At 38.8% G+C, this 19,900-nt stretch overlaps 1 protein-coding gene across 1 annotated transcript in view; it reads left to right on the top strand.

Annotated features, from left to right (window-relative positions):
* Nucleotides 1–19,900, top strand: part of LOC150105229 (calcium-binding protein E63-1-like) — a 92,424-nt gene that overhangs the window by 50,222 nt on the left and 22,302 nt on the right. Inside the window, exon 3 of the mRNA XM_090396208.1 lies at nucleotides 4,631–4,670. The gene's annotated coding sequence lies outside the window, so the exon portion shown is untranslated. The remainder of the gene's footprint in view (nucleotides 1–4,630; nucleotides 4,671–19,900) is intronic.

Raw genomic sequence — 19,900 nt, 5'->3', positions numbered from 1 at the left:
ATGGTGTATATTTTGGTATCTTGACACTTCCCTTTTTTTGTGATTTTTTTTTTCTGCTTCCCGGCCTCATTCAGAATTGCTCCTACTTCACTAATAAATTTAATTCTATCCGTTACTATCCCATTTTGCCTTGTTTCCTTACCTGATTTCATTTTTTCTTAATAGTTATTTGTATTTCTTCACCGGTGGCGGCCCGTACATAAGCACTGCGACACTGCAGCATCCCCAAAGAAAAAATGAAAAATTTAAATTTTGTTTGTGTTTATAAATAATAACAATGCTTACGACATTATATAAATGCAATACAACCTGTTAAAGGGTACAGCTTATGTTTCGACATTGATTGAATAGTTAATAATTGGAATTGTTCGATCGATTAACGCTTTAGATTGCACTGCGATCTAACGCCGTATCGGAATTATTACGTTAGACCAATTGCAGCTGGTTTCGCCGATATTCGTTTGGGCTTCTCATTGCACGTTACAAGTCATTCCCGACACTGCTCGTTTGGGCAGTGCATCGTATGCTTGACGCGTTATTTCTGTGAGATACGAAACTTTTATTATTGGTGCCTGTTCGTGGTGAGGGTGAAATATTTTTAATAAAGCAATTTTTAATATGTAAATTTATTTATTAATAAATTGGTTACTGATTAGGAAACATTTTTTTTATTATTTTTTTTATTTTGTATATGCAGCATCCCTACTTAAAAATTTCACCGGCCGCCACTGTTCTTCACTATAATCTCTTTTTTCTCTCTCTTTTTTTTTTCTTTATCATTCTTGTATTGTCTTGTATTCTTCTTGTTCTTATAACTCCTGGCCTTTTACAAAATCCAACGATTCAGAGAAATATTCCATTATTTCTTTTCCACAGTCCACAGCGTTACCATCTTTTCCCTTGAGAATTTTCAATGGAAATTCCTCTTTCCTTGAACAAATCACAAGTGAAGTGATTTGCTGCAACTTATTGCAGGTCCAGTGGGTAATGAATCTAGCTACTCGGATTTCTCAATCTATTGCAAACTCCTAATCGCATTGAAGCAGTAAATGGGAACTCAAAAGTGACTTCTACCTGGCTGAATCATCGCACGTACAGACTATTCTAAAAGCTTTCGGAGTCGTTCCAACTTCCGGTGCAAACGTTAATTCCACTACGTGAAGTAAATGAGAGAAAAAAGCAGTGTGTATTGCGTGTCTATGCATATATTATTGAGTGACTCATATTTTGAGTGACTAACTTGGTTAATTTTTTTTTCTTTTAAGCCATTTCAGTGGCAGATGATACTTCTACTGATGGAAGAAGTGAGCATCGTGTAGCAATTAGCGGGACAACATTAATCGAATGATTTCTTATCAGTTTGGTTTCTTACTGAAAATCCTCAGGCTGCTGACCACAAGAAACTCTTATTACTGAAAAGTCCACCGTTTCTTAATATTCTACAGGATGGCCATAAATTAACTTTCTCTCTTTGGAGGTATCCATAGCTGAAACTAATACACGGAATGAGACCACATTTTGTATTGAGACTTTCGAAGGCATGGGGAGATGAATTCCGCGAAAAAAAGATTTATTACCAAAAGTCTCCGATAGGGGAAATTTTGGCGCTGGCGGAGACAAAAGCAGTCAAATATTTGCAGTAAACGCAGGTAAAAAGGATTATGCAAATTTTAACAGCAGCGTCACCAATTCCACTTAAAAAGGGATTGGGAACGTTCAGGCAGTTATTCGAATGACTGACGAATTGTGCTCAATATGCGTCCTACCTTGCCTCAGCGTGCTTTACTTGTTAAGTTGTCTTGAACAGTGCAATGCTATAGCGGCCCTTCGGGAATTTAGAAGGCTTCATAACCTGCGTACAGGTCCTATGTCAGCTGTAGCACTGAGAGCTATGATTAAGAAGTTGGAAGAAACTGGATCACTAGGAGTTAGACCTGGCAGAGGACAGAAAGCAGTGCAAGAAGAGACAGTGACAGACGTTACCACTGCGGTGTTCGACGACAGCGGTGTTCTTTCTTGCGTATAGGGATTGTCTCGGATCGGGTTGATTGGAAAAAATCAATAGAATCCTACAACATTATAACCTCAATGCCACCTTTAAACCATCCACTAAACTTAAAACCATATTCAGCTCCTCTAAGGATCCTCTCCTCCCATTAGTACATCCTGGAGTCTATTGCATCCGCTGCACCTGTAACTTACCGTACATTGGTGAAACAGGACGGACAATCCCTATACGCAAGAAAGAACACATTAGACACATTAAATATAACCATTATGGTGAAGCAGGCCTCTCAGACCACGCACTCAACACCTTACACCAAATCAACTGGAAAAGCACCTGCTCCTTACACCGCACAAAAACATCCTGCGAAATCCTGATAAACCACCCAAATATCAACAACAAAGATGGCATGAAAATTCCAAGGATCTGTATGGCACACATTCAGCCTACCTAAATGAAAGATACAGCAGCATAAGTCAGGACTCTAGCCAATCCTTAGCTAATATTAGAAACCATTCCATACCAACTGGCTGGAATGATGTGGATATATGTATATAGTAGACAACACTAATAATAGGACTCTAGCGTTGATGTATAATTTTTGAAAATTTTTATTTTATTTTATTTTATTTTTTTAATTTTATAAGTTTTTTTTTTCCTCACCAGAGGTCAGGCCAACAATTGTTGTAGCGGTTGGTCAGTGTCTTTAACAAACCAGTTTGATTGTAGTATAGCTTGTTTCCTGTGTATAGTTGTATGCTCCAGAAGATGACCTTGAAATAAAGGTCTAAACGTCGAATGTAGATTTTAGTGATATTAAACTAAAGTTTTTATTCAAACACGGTAGTTGTCTCCATAATTTTCAAAAATGCAGTACTACAAGTGCAACACTACTCACGTGTAATAAGATGTTACGCTAGAAAGCGATGGTTTTTAGAAGATTCTGCTTCTCTCATTCTTTCTTTTTTTTTTTTTTTTTGCTCTTCACCACGCGACTCGCTGTATCTTGTCAGATACAACGAGTACGCAGGTATCTGACAAGAGGTCAGCTTTCACGGAACAAATGTTTGGCGAATCCCGGCTAACCCCATGGACCAAATCTATCATTGCAAACAAACGCTATCCTGCTTGTCTTGATTCGCACATTAGTAGGGGGTGGTTGTAAACGTGTCCCCAATGAATCCCATTGTGTTTTTCGATTAGTAACTCGGCCCACGAACTGATAGGCGATGGAGGAGATTAATCTCTTTAAGCGAACGTTAATGCCAAGGAAGACGAGGCTCACCGGGGAGACAGATCGGATTAGGGGGGTGATTTATGAGGCTGCGATTTCCATATTTCCGGCTTCTCGGTGCAGGAAAGGTTTCTTTCTCGTAGAGTTAGCATCGATTGGAACTTGCTACAAAATCGTTCGGACATTCCTCCGTCGTGGATGCGACAGTTTCCTGCCGACTTTCAGAAATGCGATCCGATAAAGCCCCCAAATCATTTCCGTCGCTTCATACAAGAATCGATCGGAACCAGTTCGAAGAAAGAAAAAGAAAAAAAACTCAAATAAAGACGTGGAACAATGGAACCAGTAGTTTAGAATGTTCCCATAGTGACCGGGATAACGATTGGACAGCGTTTCTGTACAGAAAAATGGCGGATGATATCGCTTTCCTCTTTCGCGACATTTAGGCCTAAAGCAGACATAAATCACTCCATTACGGGGAGAGGGATAGGTCGATTAGTATCTAATGAAACTACCTCTAGTAGTGACTTCTAACATAACATTCGTAACCATGACAACAGGAAGAAAGGAATCACCGCGTGATTAGTAGATGGGAAACGCAAAAAAAAAAAAAGAAAAAAGGTCTTTTTACTGGTGTGTTCGTATTTCAGCCTGCTGTAAATTCACGAATTTTTCGATAGCCTGTTCGACTGGGAGATAATAAAAATAAAATTTTCATTACGTAACTCAAATATTAATTTTCTAAAGATTTTATGCGTTAATTTTCGATAGAGAAATTTCTTTTTATCTTACAATTGAATTATCAACGCCATCCACATGTTAATCAGCGAAATACTTTTACGTGTTCCGCTAGGAAAAAAATATTAAAAAAAAATAATTGCATTCAGTAACGGAGGTTTTGTGAACAAGGAAGAAAGTCCATTTTCAGTTATAAAAACGGGATTTCGGTATTTTAATTAGTGTCGTATTTGAACACATTCACGAACGTTTTGGCCAACTTTACTGTGATCGTTCGATTAGGTCTGATATTTTGCTTTGATATTCGGAGTCGTTGATTAAATGCTTTGTGGCGTTGAACACTCGAGCACAACCACTCTCGCGTGACCGATAAGAGACAATCAAATCTGAAGTGGAAGATCTTTCCCTCTTATCTTGCAGAAGTGATTTTTGCCTTGTTCACAACACTAAGCTGATCCAAATTATTTGGCAAGTTTTCTTGTTAGGAATAATCGTAAACCATCCCGAAACGCGCTTACACATAAACACGCCTTGGTACTTAAAAGTCTGCCAAAATGTTCGCTAAAAAAACAAACACCCAACTCTTCGAATAGTAATAATAATAAAGATGGGCTTTTGTTCTCGTAAGTAAATGATGTTTCTTTTACTTTCAGGACCCGGCTCGATCCGGATTGACAGAGGCTCAAATTACAGGTAAGTCATCGGAATGCCTATTCCGAGGCAGATTTAGTGTCTTTTTTTTCTTTCATCTCCTTTAGTGCTCGCCACAAACGACGTCTCCCAGACATCACACGTGAATGTTTTCTCTCCCATCGTTCGTATTTCAACGGCGTTGATGATCTCCAGGATTCTCATAAAATATATTTTATGGTCTCAGCTCCCCCATCGTTCTGAAAACATCACAATTCCGGCGAGTTCTAAACGGCGAAAGCGCCATCTAGTGTTTAGCAGAGCGTGGGCAATCCAATATTGGTTTCCACGGCATTTTCTTTCAACAACGAAGAAGCCTCAGCAAGTCGTGCAAAAAGCGTTCTGGGGGTGCTTCGCGTGCCCATATTGTGCCATTCGTGCTCACAATATCTTGCCACAATGCTTAAATATTAAAATAGATACGAGGAATTCCAAGTACTGCAGTGGCAAGCCGCCAAGTTACTTAGAAAATTGCCAATTCTCTTAATGGCCATAACGTGAATAAAAGTAATTGAGAGTAAGAAAGAAGGAGGGGGGGTCGGTAAATGTAAGGAAGAATCCAACGGATTGCATTTCCTCCTTACTTCAGATCTTGATTCTTTCGCATCCCACAGTCAATGATCCTCCAGTCGGAAAAGTTCTGATTTCAGGCGAGTCTATCGGAAAGAGAAAGTTTTAAACCCCCTGGGGGCAGTTTCCTCCGGCGAGGCAGTCGGATTTTTTTCTTCGAAACATTTCTTTATGTAATTTATTATAAATGCGCATATAATAGCCACCGTCTGTAATCTTATATCGGCAATTCAATGAAATTAGCGGTGTTCTCGCGTTTACTTGCATGGGTCATGTGATTTTTCAATATTCATTAAAAACGCAACAGTTGGACTGAAGAGAAAATAAGTTGAAAATGGGAAATTAGACTCATCGAGTCTGCTAAAATGCCTATTTTGGTGGGAGAAGGGCTACCCAGCGATCTTCAAACATCAGTTATGATTAAAGGAGTTCCTTCCTCTCCCCTTGGGAAAAAATGGTGTTGGGGATTTATTTATTTTTATATATTTATTCATATATATATATATATATATATATATATATATATATATTAAAAAAGTTAATATGAGTGGCACTTATTTCATCGCCCAGATGATGTATTCTTTTGTGGAAAAATAAATAAATAAATAAATAAAACATCTTTTATGCTGTAACTTTGTCTCCATAGTACTAGACTGCCCGAAGAAGGACCGTTATAGGTTCCATTTAAGTCGCCGACCAAAAACTTTTCCAGTCCTTTCTTTGCCAGCGACAAAGTTGGTCGATATTTGGCAAGTAGAGTTTTTAAGAAACTGTTTTTAATCCCGCTTTCGAAAATTTTACCATAGATAACAGGTATCTAACAGGTATATTATTCCAGACATAATATATGCGTGTTAGAATTTAGGGCTGCAGTATACGGGAGGGGGATTTTGTTCGCATAATCTTCTCCCTATAAGCGTTAATTCATTGATTGTCGTGGGTGCACGCTCAGGGATCGCTGATGGGCGGAGAAGGGCTACCCAGTGATCTTCAAACATCAGTTATGATTGAAGGAGTTCCTCCTTTAGTTTACTTTCAAATAGATTGCTTGTAGGTTTTTCCTGTAAAATAACTCACGTGAGTTTGAATTACAGGGTTGCCATAAAATAACCTTTCCCTATTTGGAGGCATCTGTGGCTAAAACCAATAAACCGAATGAGACCAAATTTTATATTGAGACTTTGAAGGCATGGGGAGATGATTTCCGCGAAAAAAAGATTTAGTACCAAAAGTCGCCGACAGGGGAAATTTTGGCGCTGGCGGAGCCGAACACATGCGGTTAATTACATTAAAGGCAGATAAAATGGAATAATAACATTTGGACGGTGTAAGCGACAACCGTGTCACTTTTTCCAGCTGGATATGTGGCGCCTCACAATGATAATAATAATAATTAAACTAAAACAGCAACTTGCGAGAGACACAGAAATTAATGTAATGATTGAACTCTCAGGAAATAATGTTTTATTGATCAGAATCAGGGTCCCCTGGACCACATACACGATTTTCAATGTGCTGACCTTTCTTGTGTACAACAAATTACATTCGGTGTGCGACATGCTCTACAGCTGAGCGTCAGGAGTCGGATTGGATGTTCATAACAGCCCGTTTTATGTTCTCTTTCAAGACATGCAAGTTGGAAACGCCACCAACATACACAGCGGATTTCAAATACCCCCACAGCCAAAAGTCACATGGAGTGATGTCCGGGGATCGAGGCGGCCATGCCGTCGGAAAGAACTGACTGATAACCTGTCATTACTGAAATGCTGGCGTAAAAGGCGCTGTACTGAACGGTCAACGTGTGGCCGTGCTCCATCCTGCATAAACATTATGGAGTCCAAACATTGTCTTTGCTGCAATGCAGGAATGACAAAATTTTCCAGCATTCGTCGATAAATCTCTCTCTAGTAATGGAGCATGTTACAGGACCTGTAGGGGTAATACGCTAAAAAAACTATGATCCTGTTATGAAATCGGCTGTAAAGCCACACCACACGGTTATTTTTTGAGAATGCAGTGGTACTTGCTGGATTACTTTCCCAATCCCTTTTTAAGTGGAATTGGTGGGGCTGCTGCAAATTTTACGCATAGTAAAATTTGCATAATCCTTTTTACCTACGTTTATTGCAAATATTTGCCTGTTTTCGGCTCCGCCAGCGCCAAAATTTCCCCTATCAGAGATTTTTGGTACGAAATCTTTTTTCGCGGAATTCATCTCCCCATGCCTTCGAAAGTCTTAATATAAAATTTGGTCTCATTCCGTTTATTGGTTTTAGCTACAGATGGCTCCGAAGAGGGAAAGTTATTTTATGGCCACCCTGTATTTTCATTTAAACTGTTTTTGGAATTGTTTTGTGTGCACATTTGTTTGTTTTGAATGAATGCATTTTTAATAGATTAGGAATAATAATTTGTGAGTCTGAGCAGCAACTTGAATTTATTTTTACATATAAAGAAATCGTGTACGCCGTTAATCAGTGTTGTGAATTCTATAAGAACGTTTGAAATTGCTTACAGAAGGGAGAGGATTTTTAACGAATGATCTCTTCGCTGTTGGTATTTTGTTTTGTATAAAAATACTTATCGCTCTTCATCTCTCACTCTTTCTTTCTCTCTGGAATTTCTTTAACTGCTCTCCTGCTTAACTCGCTCTTCTACCCCCCCCCCTCTCTCTCTATCTCCCCGCGAGTCGCGATGCAGTTTATTGAGCCCTTCTCTTGCTTGTAAATCTTTATTCCTCAATCAGCGCGATGGACAGTTGAGGATGCGATCGAAACTGAAAGCGTTCACTTAATCTGTAAAGAATCTGAAAAAATAAAAAAAAAGGAAAAAGGAAAACTCGCACGAAGAAAGTTTCATTGGCGATTCCTGGTGAGGCCTCGCATGCCGCACGTTCTTAGAAGCAGTTTACGAAAAGAAATTGAGAATAAAGAGACTGAAATTAATTTTGCAAGTTGAATTTTTAGGAGATTCGTCGAATGGGGATTTTTCTCCCTTTGTTCGTGGGGTATTTTTCTCCGGTAAGCGTTTGCAGAGCATTTATCGTGTTTGTGAATAAATAAGGACGATTACACGTTTTTCCCGATGTCTGTCCGTCATTGAACCTCCCCATCCACCCCACCCCATTCCACTGCAAGTGAAGCGATATTCTGAAATATTTCACGAATTCGCTTTTCCAAACCGAATGGAATGTTTAACGACGAAGAGACGTGTTTTTATACTTTCCGAAAAATTATTTTATCTTTGAATTCTCAATCACGTGCGATAAAAGCACGACTTCTAGTTGCTGCATAGTAGAACACGTGAAAAATAAATAAATAAATAAAATAAAAAATGAGCCACCGAAGTATACACTTTGATGATGCACTTGAATGGAATAATTCGCAGCCCAAAGAGAAATAATTAAACAACAGCTTTACTCCATTTCAATATTTCGTCTCAGTCACAGAGACATCATCAGGGATACAAATGTTAAAATTGTAATAACACACAAAAAAACTCACAAGAAACAAAAAGTGGAAGAAATCAGTGAGAATAAATAAAAACTAAAGCCCTATGAGGGGCGTCCTTATGGGTGCTGTTGGCTATCCTCCTGTTGGGCAGGAGGCCTAAGAATTAAAGTTTCCCAAATCTTTGGAAGTTTAATGCGACCATATTTCTTAAGATTATTTTAAGTTCTTTAAATCTGTCACTGATTCCGAAAAGTCTTTCAACTTTGTATTTATACTGTGATGGAGCATGATACTTTTCTTCCATCTGATTCTGTGTAAGACATGGTCTGCTAGACCTGATTGACCATAGTTGTGGCGGCGGATGTACTTTTTGTGTTCCTTTAGGCAGATCTTAGCAGATTTTCCATTCTGACCATGATATGATAATTTGCAAGAACAAGGAGTCCGGTAAACACCTGGAATAAAGAGGGGAGGAAGTGGATCCTTAGGAGATCATAGAAGGGAAGCCATTTTCAAATGAGGTTTGAAAGCAGTGCAGAGATTATATTTCTTCACAGTTTTTTCTGAAGTGCCCGAATATAGGGAATAGTAATAGAATATTTATTCTATTCATTTCTCCCACTTATTTTTCCGGATGATGTCTCTATCGCTGAGTAGAAATATTGAAATCGATTAAAGCTGTTGTTTAATTATTTATCTTCGTGCTGTGAATTATTCCATTCAACTGCAACATGAATGCGTTAGCAGAGCTAATCTCAGGTGGTTTGGTCAGACTTAAGCAGAATGGAAGAGGAAAGATTAGCAAAACAAGTGTTCTCTGCCAGGTTGGCAGGAAAACAACCAAGAGGAAGACCAAGATATAGGTGGATTGATACGGTACAAAGTGCCTGAGACGATAGAAATATAAGATCTGATAATGTTGGAGTCTTGACAAGTAACAGACTGATTTGGAGGAAAATTGTAGATAGGAAGTTAGTAATGATGTAATTTTTTTCATGTAGTACTATCATATCCTCTACACCCTTGAGGGTACATGGCAGGAATTTGATGATGATGATGATGATGAAGTAAAATGAATGTAAACAAACACCTAAGCCTAAATACTCGTTTACTAAAATATACACTTTTTTCGGTGTATTTTTCTCATGTAAAAAATTTTAAAAAATCCAGAGTTTGCCAGATATTGGCAACGGTAATCTCTTCTCTCTCATCCAAATTCTTGCAGAGGCGTATATCAGTCGCTCAACGCTCCTTCACAGTTCAATCGCTAATTCACCAAATTGGTTTTCTGCACTGGCAACCACCTGTTGGAAATATTCTGCCCAATTCGTGGAGTCTGCAGATTTTCGTATCTAACGTGTAGCTGAGAAGCTTTTCTCTCATCCACACAGCATCATTTGGGAACTCTATCTTTAGGAACACCATTGAGACTTTCTGTGATGCGTCGAATTAATCCGAATGTCTGGCGCCTTCGTCAAGAAAGGGCAATCATTAGACAGCAAGAAACAGAAGTGAGACAAATCTCAAGTCTCAGTCAAAGTGCCGCCACTTCAACTTAGCCCGGAAGAATGCGCTTGCACACATTGAGTCGAGTCGCAGTCAATTTAACGGTTCCATTTTCAGACGCAAAAGTGGAAAGAATGGAATTTTGCTATCTACAGGAAATCCAGACCTTGGTTCTGGGTGTGAACGCGGATATAGAGGGTGGCCATAATTAAACTTCCTCTATTCAGATCCTTATGTAGCTCGATCGATTAAAAAAAAAAAGTTCGAAAAGTCACCGATAGAGGAGCTTGTGGCGCTGTTCTAACCTAGGAAGCCGAAAATTTGCATAAAACGAAATTGAACGCCGATTTTTTCTGGCATCGTAAGAGTTATGAAGTAAAGCGAAAACTTTATAAACGCATTCCTATTGATAGTCGCGTTCAACATCGCGCGTTACTTGTCAGTTTATTTGACCTTAACGAGTGCAACGCATCCGCCTGAGTTTAGAACTCGCCAGAATTTGCGTAAAGGTCCTCTGTTAGATCAATGATTCGGAAGTTTGACCTGGCAGAGGGCGGAAACCAGTGCCACCAAGAGTAATTGAAGAAGTTGCCACTGCGATCGTCGACAGATCACACGAAAATGGTGTTGGTGGTAGCAACGCTCGTGGAGCAGCGCGACATTTGGATATGCTTTATTACGCGGGATCGAAAGTCTTGCGCCAAATTAGTACATTTTATCCATATAAGATCAGCCACGTGCAAAAGCTGCTACACGATGATCATGAAGATGACCGGCATCTGCGCTGCGTTTCTGGTCAGATTGGAAGTCGATGATGCTTGACCATACAACATTCTATGGGGAGATGAGGTGACTGTCGAATTCGGGATTCCAAGTAGCTCCAGGAACTCCCATTGCATTCACCAAAAGTTGAAAGTTGGTGTGGCCCTATGACAGAATCTGCTATCAAGTAGATTCTATCATAGGGCCATTCTTTTTGGAGTGCATCACTCCGACAGCATCAGTAACTTGTTCCATCAGCGCAAGGAAATATCGCGATATGCTGAACAGCTTCGTTAATCTGCAACGAGATGTCTGGACGAGACCATTTTTATGCAAGATGGAGAATCCTTCCCACATTGCACGAGTGGTACAGCAGCATTTACGACATCACTTTACAGAAGAAAGAAAGAAAGAATAATTAGCTGCTTCTTTCCAGCTGCATGGCCACCTCGCTCCCCTGAGATTACTCCATGAGATTTTTAGTTGTGGGGTTACCTGAAGACCAGCGTCCATCGTGGCGGTGTCTCGAATTTGACAGCCTTAAAGGACAACGTGTCATGTTGTCCTTTAAGGTGAACATTCCTTCAGATACGTTACGTTCTACTGTTGAGAATGCTGTGTGCAGGATGCCATTTCTTGTCCACGAGGATTGTGGCCACATTGAACCAGGTCATCTTTCGCATGGGTGAACTCAATGTGCTGGAGTTGTGCAGCAGATTTGTCACAACTTACGCTCCAGTAACTGTACTTCCGTAATTATTGTGCTAAATTAAATTGATGTTAATTTTTTTTTGCTGTGTTATCATAAGAGCAACACATAAAGGTCATATTTAATTTCAGTTTAGTCTTATTCATTAATTTTTTGCATTTTAACAATTTTTTTTTTACATTGTACAGAACCAAATTCCCCCTATCGGCGACTTTTCGAACTTGAATAGTTTTCCGCGGAATATTTCTTACCATCTCTTGATTAGTCTTCCTATCAAATTTGGACATTCCGGTTATTAGATTGAGCTACAGAAGCCTATGAATAGGGGAAGTTTAATTATGGACACCCCTGCATACACAGAAGAAAAAAAAAAAAAATATATATATATATATATATACACACACACACTGGGTGATCCAAATGTCGCGCACATCATAAAATAAACTTGAATTTTTCGATGTTAGTGACAGTGACAAACTTTATAGAACTAACTCGCTACAAACAAACAAGGCTTATAACTGTATCTTTACAAAGGCCCCCCTCCACCCCCCAAAAAAACATTACTATAGTAAATGTTCAAAATGGCCGCCTTGTTCTTGAACGCTGGCATGTGATCTTTTTACCGAATTGGAGGTCACTCTTAGAAGCAGTGAATTGCTTTGTTTCATTTGATTGATGGCAGGCGGTGCCGTCTTGCTGAAAACAGCAGTGACGTTCTTCGGTCTCAAGGAGAGCGAGCCACGAACTGGGTGATGATGTCTTGTACAGTGGTGCATTGTTTAATGGGTCCGACAATGCGAGCATGAGACTGCACATCACACTCCGGTTTTTAGAAAATTCAACGGCATTCCGTGGAAAGCTCGAGGATTTTCCGATGACCAAATTCTGTTATTTTGACTATTGACGTATCCGCATAGGTGGAGCCACGGTTCGTCACCGATGCAAACATTGTCCAGCTCGTGATCTCCATTTTTTTCAACAAATGATCGGAACCCCTTCCAGCACACAACACGTTTTTCCTTATCCACTGCTTCAATTCCTGAACTGAGTGAACACGATTGGCACGAAGCTTTAATTGTTTGGTGGCTCCAAGTACTGCCGTGCGCCATCCCTGTTTGTGCGGAGAGTTTTTTAAGACTTTTTTGAAGGTGATCGTGCATTGCAGAGGATGAAACTAGTCATGTGAATATTTTGTTTCGTAAAAACATTTCCTCATTTTTCCCCATACATATATATATACATATATATATATAAATATATATAAATGTTAAAGATACCAAGCTATTTTAAACCTACTTTTACTCCATTTCCCAAGTAAGCAAACAGTCAAGTTTGCGCCTGCAAGCTGACCCTGCACGTAGTGCGAGACCAAGGCAACTCATGGTAAAAGTAGAATAAGCTCTGATCACTAATCTTAATATTTACCCATAATGCAAAACACATCTCTTGGAGGAGATGTATGATGCTTTGTATTAAAGGCAAGGGGCCACCACCCAGACCGGTTTCGATCTTTATTGAGGTCTCATCAGTGGGAGCCAGGCTAGAAATACCAAGATTTTAGTAATACAGAGCTTATAAGTATTTTACCAGAACAAGTTACCATAAGGTGTTTTAACCTTATTAAATAAAAATCTCAGTAGGAGATATAAATGTAGAAAGTATTTTACCTTGGGTAACACTTGCAGGCGCAAACTTGACTTGTTTGTCTGTTTGCTTACTTGAGAAATGGAGTAAAACCAGGTTTAAAATTGCTTGGTATCTTTAACATTTATTATACCCAAGGTAAAATAATTTCTATATATATGGGGAGGAATATATAAGGATTGTGGTTAAAAAAAAAAAAAAAAAAGAAAGAAAGAAAGAAAGGAAAAAAAAAAGACCGAAATTTTCTCATTTTACAACATTTTTCAGCACGGTCCCTCCCCTTCAAAGTACTCCCCTCTACTGCGATTCCAACCCCGTTCCTAACATTTCTTCCATTGTTGGAATGCTTCCTGGAACGCACTTTCTGTGATGGCGCGCAGTTCTCTTGTCGCATTTTCCTGAATCTCCTCTATGGTTGGAAAAGAAGTCCTCTCAAAGTGGTTTTAAGTTCGGGAAACAGAAAAGCGTCTGCTGGGGAATGTGTCCGAAGAATAAGGTGGATGGGGGCACAACGGATGTCTGATGTTTTAGGTGGCGCAACATCCAAGTCTGGTTTCCCACAGTTCAGGCCTCTTCCTACGCGCAACATTCCTCAAACGTGCTAAAACTTCCTGGTACAACTCTTTGTTTACCCTCTGGCCACGTGGTACAAATTAATAATGGACAATGCCTTTCCAGTCCAAAAACACAATGAACATCGCCTCGATCTTTGACCGACTCATCGATCGACGTTTAAACCACTCAGAGCTCTGCGTTCGCCTCATACTTGTTCGTCTCCCTGCATGCTTGGTTAAGCAGTTGAAATGTAAAATGTTTACCAACTCTGCAGCAAAATTTCACACACACACGCACATTGTTCTTCAAGCTCTTTCATTGTCATTTTGTCACTAATCCGACGAACATTTGTCACGTGTTCACTTTAGCGGATGTAACTCGACGACTAATGCTCATAGCAGAACGGAGAGAATGACAGTTTGTTGTCAAAACCTGCCGCTAAGTGTGCTCATAGCCACAGCGCGCTATTTAAAAAGTTCGGTCTTTTTTTGAACACGCCTCGTACTCGTATACGAGTAGGGGCTGCTCGTGCATAGGCACTACGGAACTGCAGCACCCCTAATTTTTCTCGATATATAAATATATTTATTAATTTCTTTATATTTGCTCATAATATTTAATTTTATCACCAACAATCCTATACAATTCTCTTATTTTGTATAAAAAATAATAAAAATCCATCTTGTAGCACTTAGGAGGGCGCTGGCAGCACTGTGTTTACCACAGCGTCATATTGCTACGCGCGCAAGCATATGCACGTCATAGTGAGATGCGAACTATTAGCATAATGAGGCACTGTCCGTCGCGCAGTTCCATTGTTGTTTATACGTAAATTTGTGCCAATAGTACATTGTTCGTAGTGCTTATCGTGTTTACTCCGTCTCTTTAAATATTTGGACGTTACAATTAAAGACATAACATTTGTTATGGTTTTCATTTTAGAACATTATTGGGGTTATTGACAATTATGACCTCAGAAAAGCAAGGTATTCTTTCATTAAACATTTAGTAGCTGCTAAATTATTTAACAAGGATAAATTAGCTAATGTTAAGAATAAATGTCTACAGGAGAAATAAAATTGACCACTGAAGCATATCCCATGATCAACAAAGAAAAACTTGAAACTGAACTTCGCGTATTCTACAGTAGACCCGACATGCATGATTATTGTAAATTGATTGACTTGTCAAAATTTATAACAGAAAATAATTTAGATTGTGTTCTTAGTGAGATTACTGTATTGATAAAAATTCTCTTGACAATTCCTATGACTACATCAGAGCCCCATTGCAGTTTTTCAACATTAAAGAGAATAAAAACATTTCTGAGGAGCGCTATGAATCAGGATGGGTTAAACGCACTTGCGATGATTTCAACGGAGAAAAATTCTTCAGCAGTCACACCAACATCAAGCAAAAAGTTATTGACCTTTTCGCTCGAAACAAAACAAGAAGAATGGATTTTGTTTTTAAATAATTTTGAATTATACTAAACTGTATAATTTTATCGATCAAACAATATTGTTTCATGTTTATTTTTTTTTTAATTTTTACCATAATTTTGATATTTTATCCGAACATGTATACACTGTACTCACAGTATATTTATATATATATATATTATGTTAAAGATACCAAGCAATTTTATAAGCTAGGTGTTTTCTTTAATCCTTTTTCCCAAGTAAGCAAACAGACAAGTAAGTCAAGTTTGCGCCTTCACATAGTGCAAGTCTGAAGCAACTCGTTGCAAAGGTGGAGTAAGGTATTTTCCCCTAATGCAAAGCACATCCCCCTTGCGGAGATGTATGATGCTATGCATTAAAGGTAATGGTCGCTACCCAGACCGTTTTCGACCTTTATTGAGGTCTCGGGGAAAATACCAAGAAAAGTGATCGGAGCTTACTCCACCTTTACCACGAGTTGCCTCAGACTTGAACTATGTTCAGGCGCAAACTTGACTTACTTGTCTGTTTGCTTACTTGGGAAAAAAGAATTAAAACCTAGCTTATAAAATTGCTTGGTATCTTTAATAACATAGTACATACCCAAGGTAAAAAACTTTCTGCACACAGCGCTTCGCAACCATATGCCAGGGGAAGGAGTGTCCTGGGTTCGATTCCCGTCGCCGACGTGAGGAGCTTAAGGATCTTCCTCAGCCATAGCCAAGTTAGCCGGTCTTGGGCGTGGACAGCAGGTTTTTTCCTCAGTTTATCCTGGAGTTTTTCCTCCCGCAAAGCAGGGAAACCCGCCCTTCGACAGACATGGGAGATACTACCGGGAATAAGGAGCAACCAACCTATTCCGCGAGATTATCGGTTACGGAAGCTTACGCGGTAAAATGTGTAGGCCTGCGCGATGACGATATAATAGAGAAAGAGAGAGAGAGAAAGAAATAATGTAGACCTGGCTGAAAATTATGACTTTATTTTTGATATTGCAAATCCTCTACAAAGAAAAAAATATTATTGAAGGTAATCAAAGTTGAAGCAATCCAACATGCAGCCGAATGAGCGCGCTTATTCACGAGTAGAACAGCAGCAAGCGGTCAACTAACACCGACTAATGCGCGGTCAAAATAAGCAATTGGGCGTAACTAAGGCTCTCATAGCTGTTTAGAGTTTTAGGCGTAACAAAGAGCTCTTGTTGATTCTTCGGTGTTTCGTTGGACCACGGAAATCCTCTATTCATTATTCCGGCGCATCGCCGTGGGATGGCTCCGTAATAAAACATGCGCAAAGAATCACTTACTCAGCGCAATTAATTAAATTGGTTTCAATTATTCGCAGCGTCGTTCTGATGACGCTTTTGTTGTGCAACGCAATAAAAATTTAATATTAACGGGACAGAGAGAAGGAGATAATTAAATGATGCGTTTTTCGTAATCACTTAAATGAGTTCCTCTTCCCACCTCCCCACCCCTGGGATCCAAGAAGGATTCCACATGAACATGCGCTGATGTTCCATCCAATCCAATCCTTTTCCTCCTCCCCGCTAGAATTGGCGGTACGAGGCAGATTTAAACGAATGAGATTTAAGAAAATGCTCTTTAAGAATGAAGAGTCATCTTAAAGAAAAAAAAACTCAAGGTCTAAAGGGAACTGACTAAGTAACAACACCTTGTACTTGGACTCGAATACTATAAATGACTACTGTGTGTTTGTGACATCAAGTTGCTCTTACGGACTCTCTGCGTTCTGACGTTAGCCTTCTTTTCTTTCGACGCATTTAATATTCATCATCAGTGGTACTTACAGGTCTCTAAAGTCCACGCCAATTCTTCTCTTCAGAATTTATAATTTTAATGCGATTAGGTCTTATGCCTATATATAATAGCGACATAAAACCCCAGTATCCGACATCAAAAACTTTGCCACCTCCGTACGAGACAGGTTTCATTTAATACTAACAACCTTTAATCATCCGTTCAAGTATCTCAGTTTTAGAAAGTTTATTCTGCACAACTAAAGAATCATTAATTCACAGATGTTCGGAATAAGATAAATACCGTCTATGTCGGCATATAAGACTACTCTCATATACTACAGAAAATCCCTCGAAATCATGGGTCGTCTTATACAGCGAGTATAAAAAAGGAAGCTTAATTTCTTGGATGAACATTTAATAAACAAATCAGATTACTTTTTTTTTGTTACATAACTTTATTTAAAATCTTACAGTAGATGTAAATCTTAAAAAACAAATAATAATTTGATTTTTAAGACTTACATCTATTAACCTTAATTTTCATGTTAATTTTCTTCATCATCTGTTGAAAATAGTTCTTCGGATTCGTTGTTTAAATGATCCTCATATGGATCCCAGTTCGAATCCGGTGAATTGATTTCGTTTTCATCGTCATCAGTGTCCCACAACAGATCATCTTCCGTACCATCCATAAGATTAGCGATACCACACTTTTTAAATGATTTTATTACAGTCTCTACTTTTACTTTATTCCATGCTTTGATCACAAAATCGCACAACATATCAAGCGATGCAGCGTGCATAGATCCACCGTTTGTAAATGATTTTTCACCAGTCAACATCCAATTATTCCACTCTTCTCGCATGTGATCTTTAAATGGTTTGTTCAAGCAGACATCTAGTGGTTGCAATATAGAAGTTAAACCACTTGGTATAACAGCAATTTTTGTGTTATTTTTTTATGAAGACTTTTAGTATTCTCAGTTAAATGACTACGAAACATATCCCATACTAATGAACTGCGTTTCTTCATTATACCGCCTGGTCGCGTTTTCCACACATTATTTATCCCTAATTTCACACCATTTTCGTCCATCCACCCTTTTTTGTGAAAATGTACAAAAGCACCTGAAGGAAATTTTGTCTTAGGTCTAGTTTTAAGTTTGAAGATGATCATTGGTTTTAACTTGGTTCCATCAGCCAAACATGAAAACACAACCGTAGACCTTGTTTTTTTTCATGACCTGACTTCGAACTAGCACACTCTTACTACCTTTAGACTCCACTGTTTTATTGCTTATCATATCAAAGCACATTGGAGTTTCATCCATATTTCCAATATTATATTTGACAATAGAAATTTATGTTCTTGTCTCAACTGAATAATACATTTATGGAAACTGGTAAGTTTGTGGTCAAGCTCTGCTGGTAGATTTTGAGCAATTTTCAGTTTTTGTCGTATTACCAGATTTTGTCTGTTGATAACACGATTACACCATCCTGAAGTAGCTTGAAATTCTATACTTTCATCCGGATTCAATCTTGACCATTTTAGTGCATATGCTCGAATCATATTTCTTGTAACAAGTCAACCATTCTGCCTTTGTTCGAATCCCCATTCGACGACGTGATTTTCCAGTTGCCGCCATCGGGTGATCCCCGTTCTCATCGTACATTTTTTCGTTGGCAATTTTTTAAAAATATCTTCTTTCTTCCTTCATTCTCTTACCATCTTCTCGGTTATGTCAAACTTTCTTGCAGCAGTACAGTTGTTAGTTTGCTTTGCCATTTCAATTATTCTTATTTTAAATCGAACTTCATGCTTTTTTCATTTTTGTTGCTGCTTCCATGATTTTAAATGATAACAATTTTAATAATCCTAAAATTTAAAAAAATGCAAAATTAATAATTAATTAAAATTGGGACTAATCACTTTTAATTGGGATAATTCGCGTAAATACTAAATCTATGCTATGCAAAAAAAAAATAAATAAATAAATAATAATAATAAATAAAAATAAAAATAACGGATATAACAGCAGTACCTAACATTGCATTAATACAGGAAAGAAGAAATTGGGGGTCGTCTTATACAACCGACATAAGCTTAAAGCCTAAAATTTAGGCCTCGTCTTATACGCCGACATATGGTATTTATTGGTGGATTGTCTGATGTTAACTTATTAAGGCAAACTAAACACAATGAGATTAATAACGAACGCAGCTCAACCTCCCCATCACCGCAACCATCAACCATCATAAATGAGAAAACTACAGGATTTCCCATAATGCTCCGCGCTATCTGGGATGATCGAAGCCATCGGTACAGCTATAAGAATGCGCTTCTGCCGACTCGTTTAAGGGGCGCAAATCAATGCGAGGCTCTCCTTGCAGACATCGCTGCCATGTGTTGCCTCCACACAACACACACAGCAAGAGATGGGTGGTTCCCGCTCGTTAGTCCATTTGTCGTCCGATTGCTCTCTTGATGAAGGCCATCGTCAGAATAAGAGTTCCAGAATTAATCACTTCTCCGAGCAGATCGCCGTCTTCCTCCACGATGAACTGAAAGAAGAAGAAGAAGAAGCGTCTTACAGCCTACCTTTTATTCTTTAAGCGAAAACAGAATGGGGGATCGTTTCGAGGGGTTGCTTCAGGTACGCATCATTAACAATTCCGACAGCTGGAATTAGCTGCATTTCTCAACCACTCATCTTTCTGGTGGCAGTTTAATCTTCCGCTCGGATGGTTCCTCCTCATCCGTCTTCATCATCTCGTTCAGCTTCATTTCCATATTTCCATATCTTGACACGAATAACATCTTTCTT

This window comes from Typopeltis vanoorti, chromosome 7 (genome assembly GCF_054136105.1).
Source record: "Typopeltis vanoorti isolate ZY-2024b chromosome 7, IOZ_Tvanoo_1.0, whole genome shotgun sequence".
NCBI lineage: Eukaryota > Metazoa > Arthropoda > Arachnida > Uropygi > Thelyphonidae > Typopeltis > Typopeltis vanoorti.
This window is presented reverse-complemented; position numbering and strand designations above follow the sequence as displayed.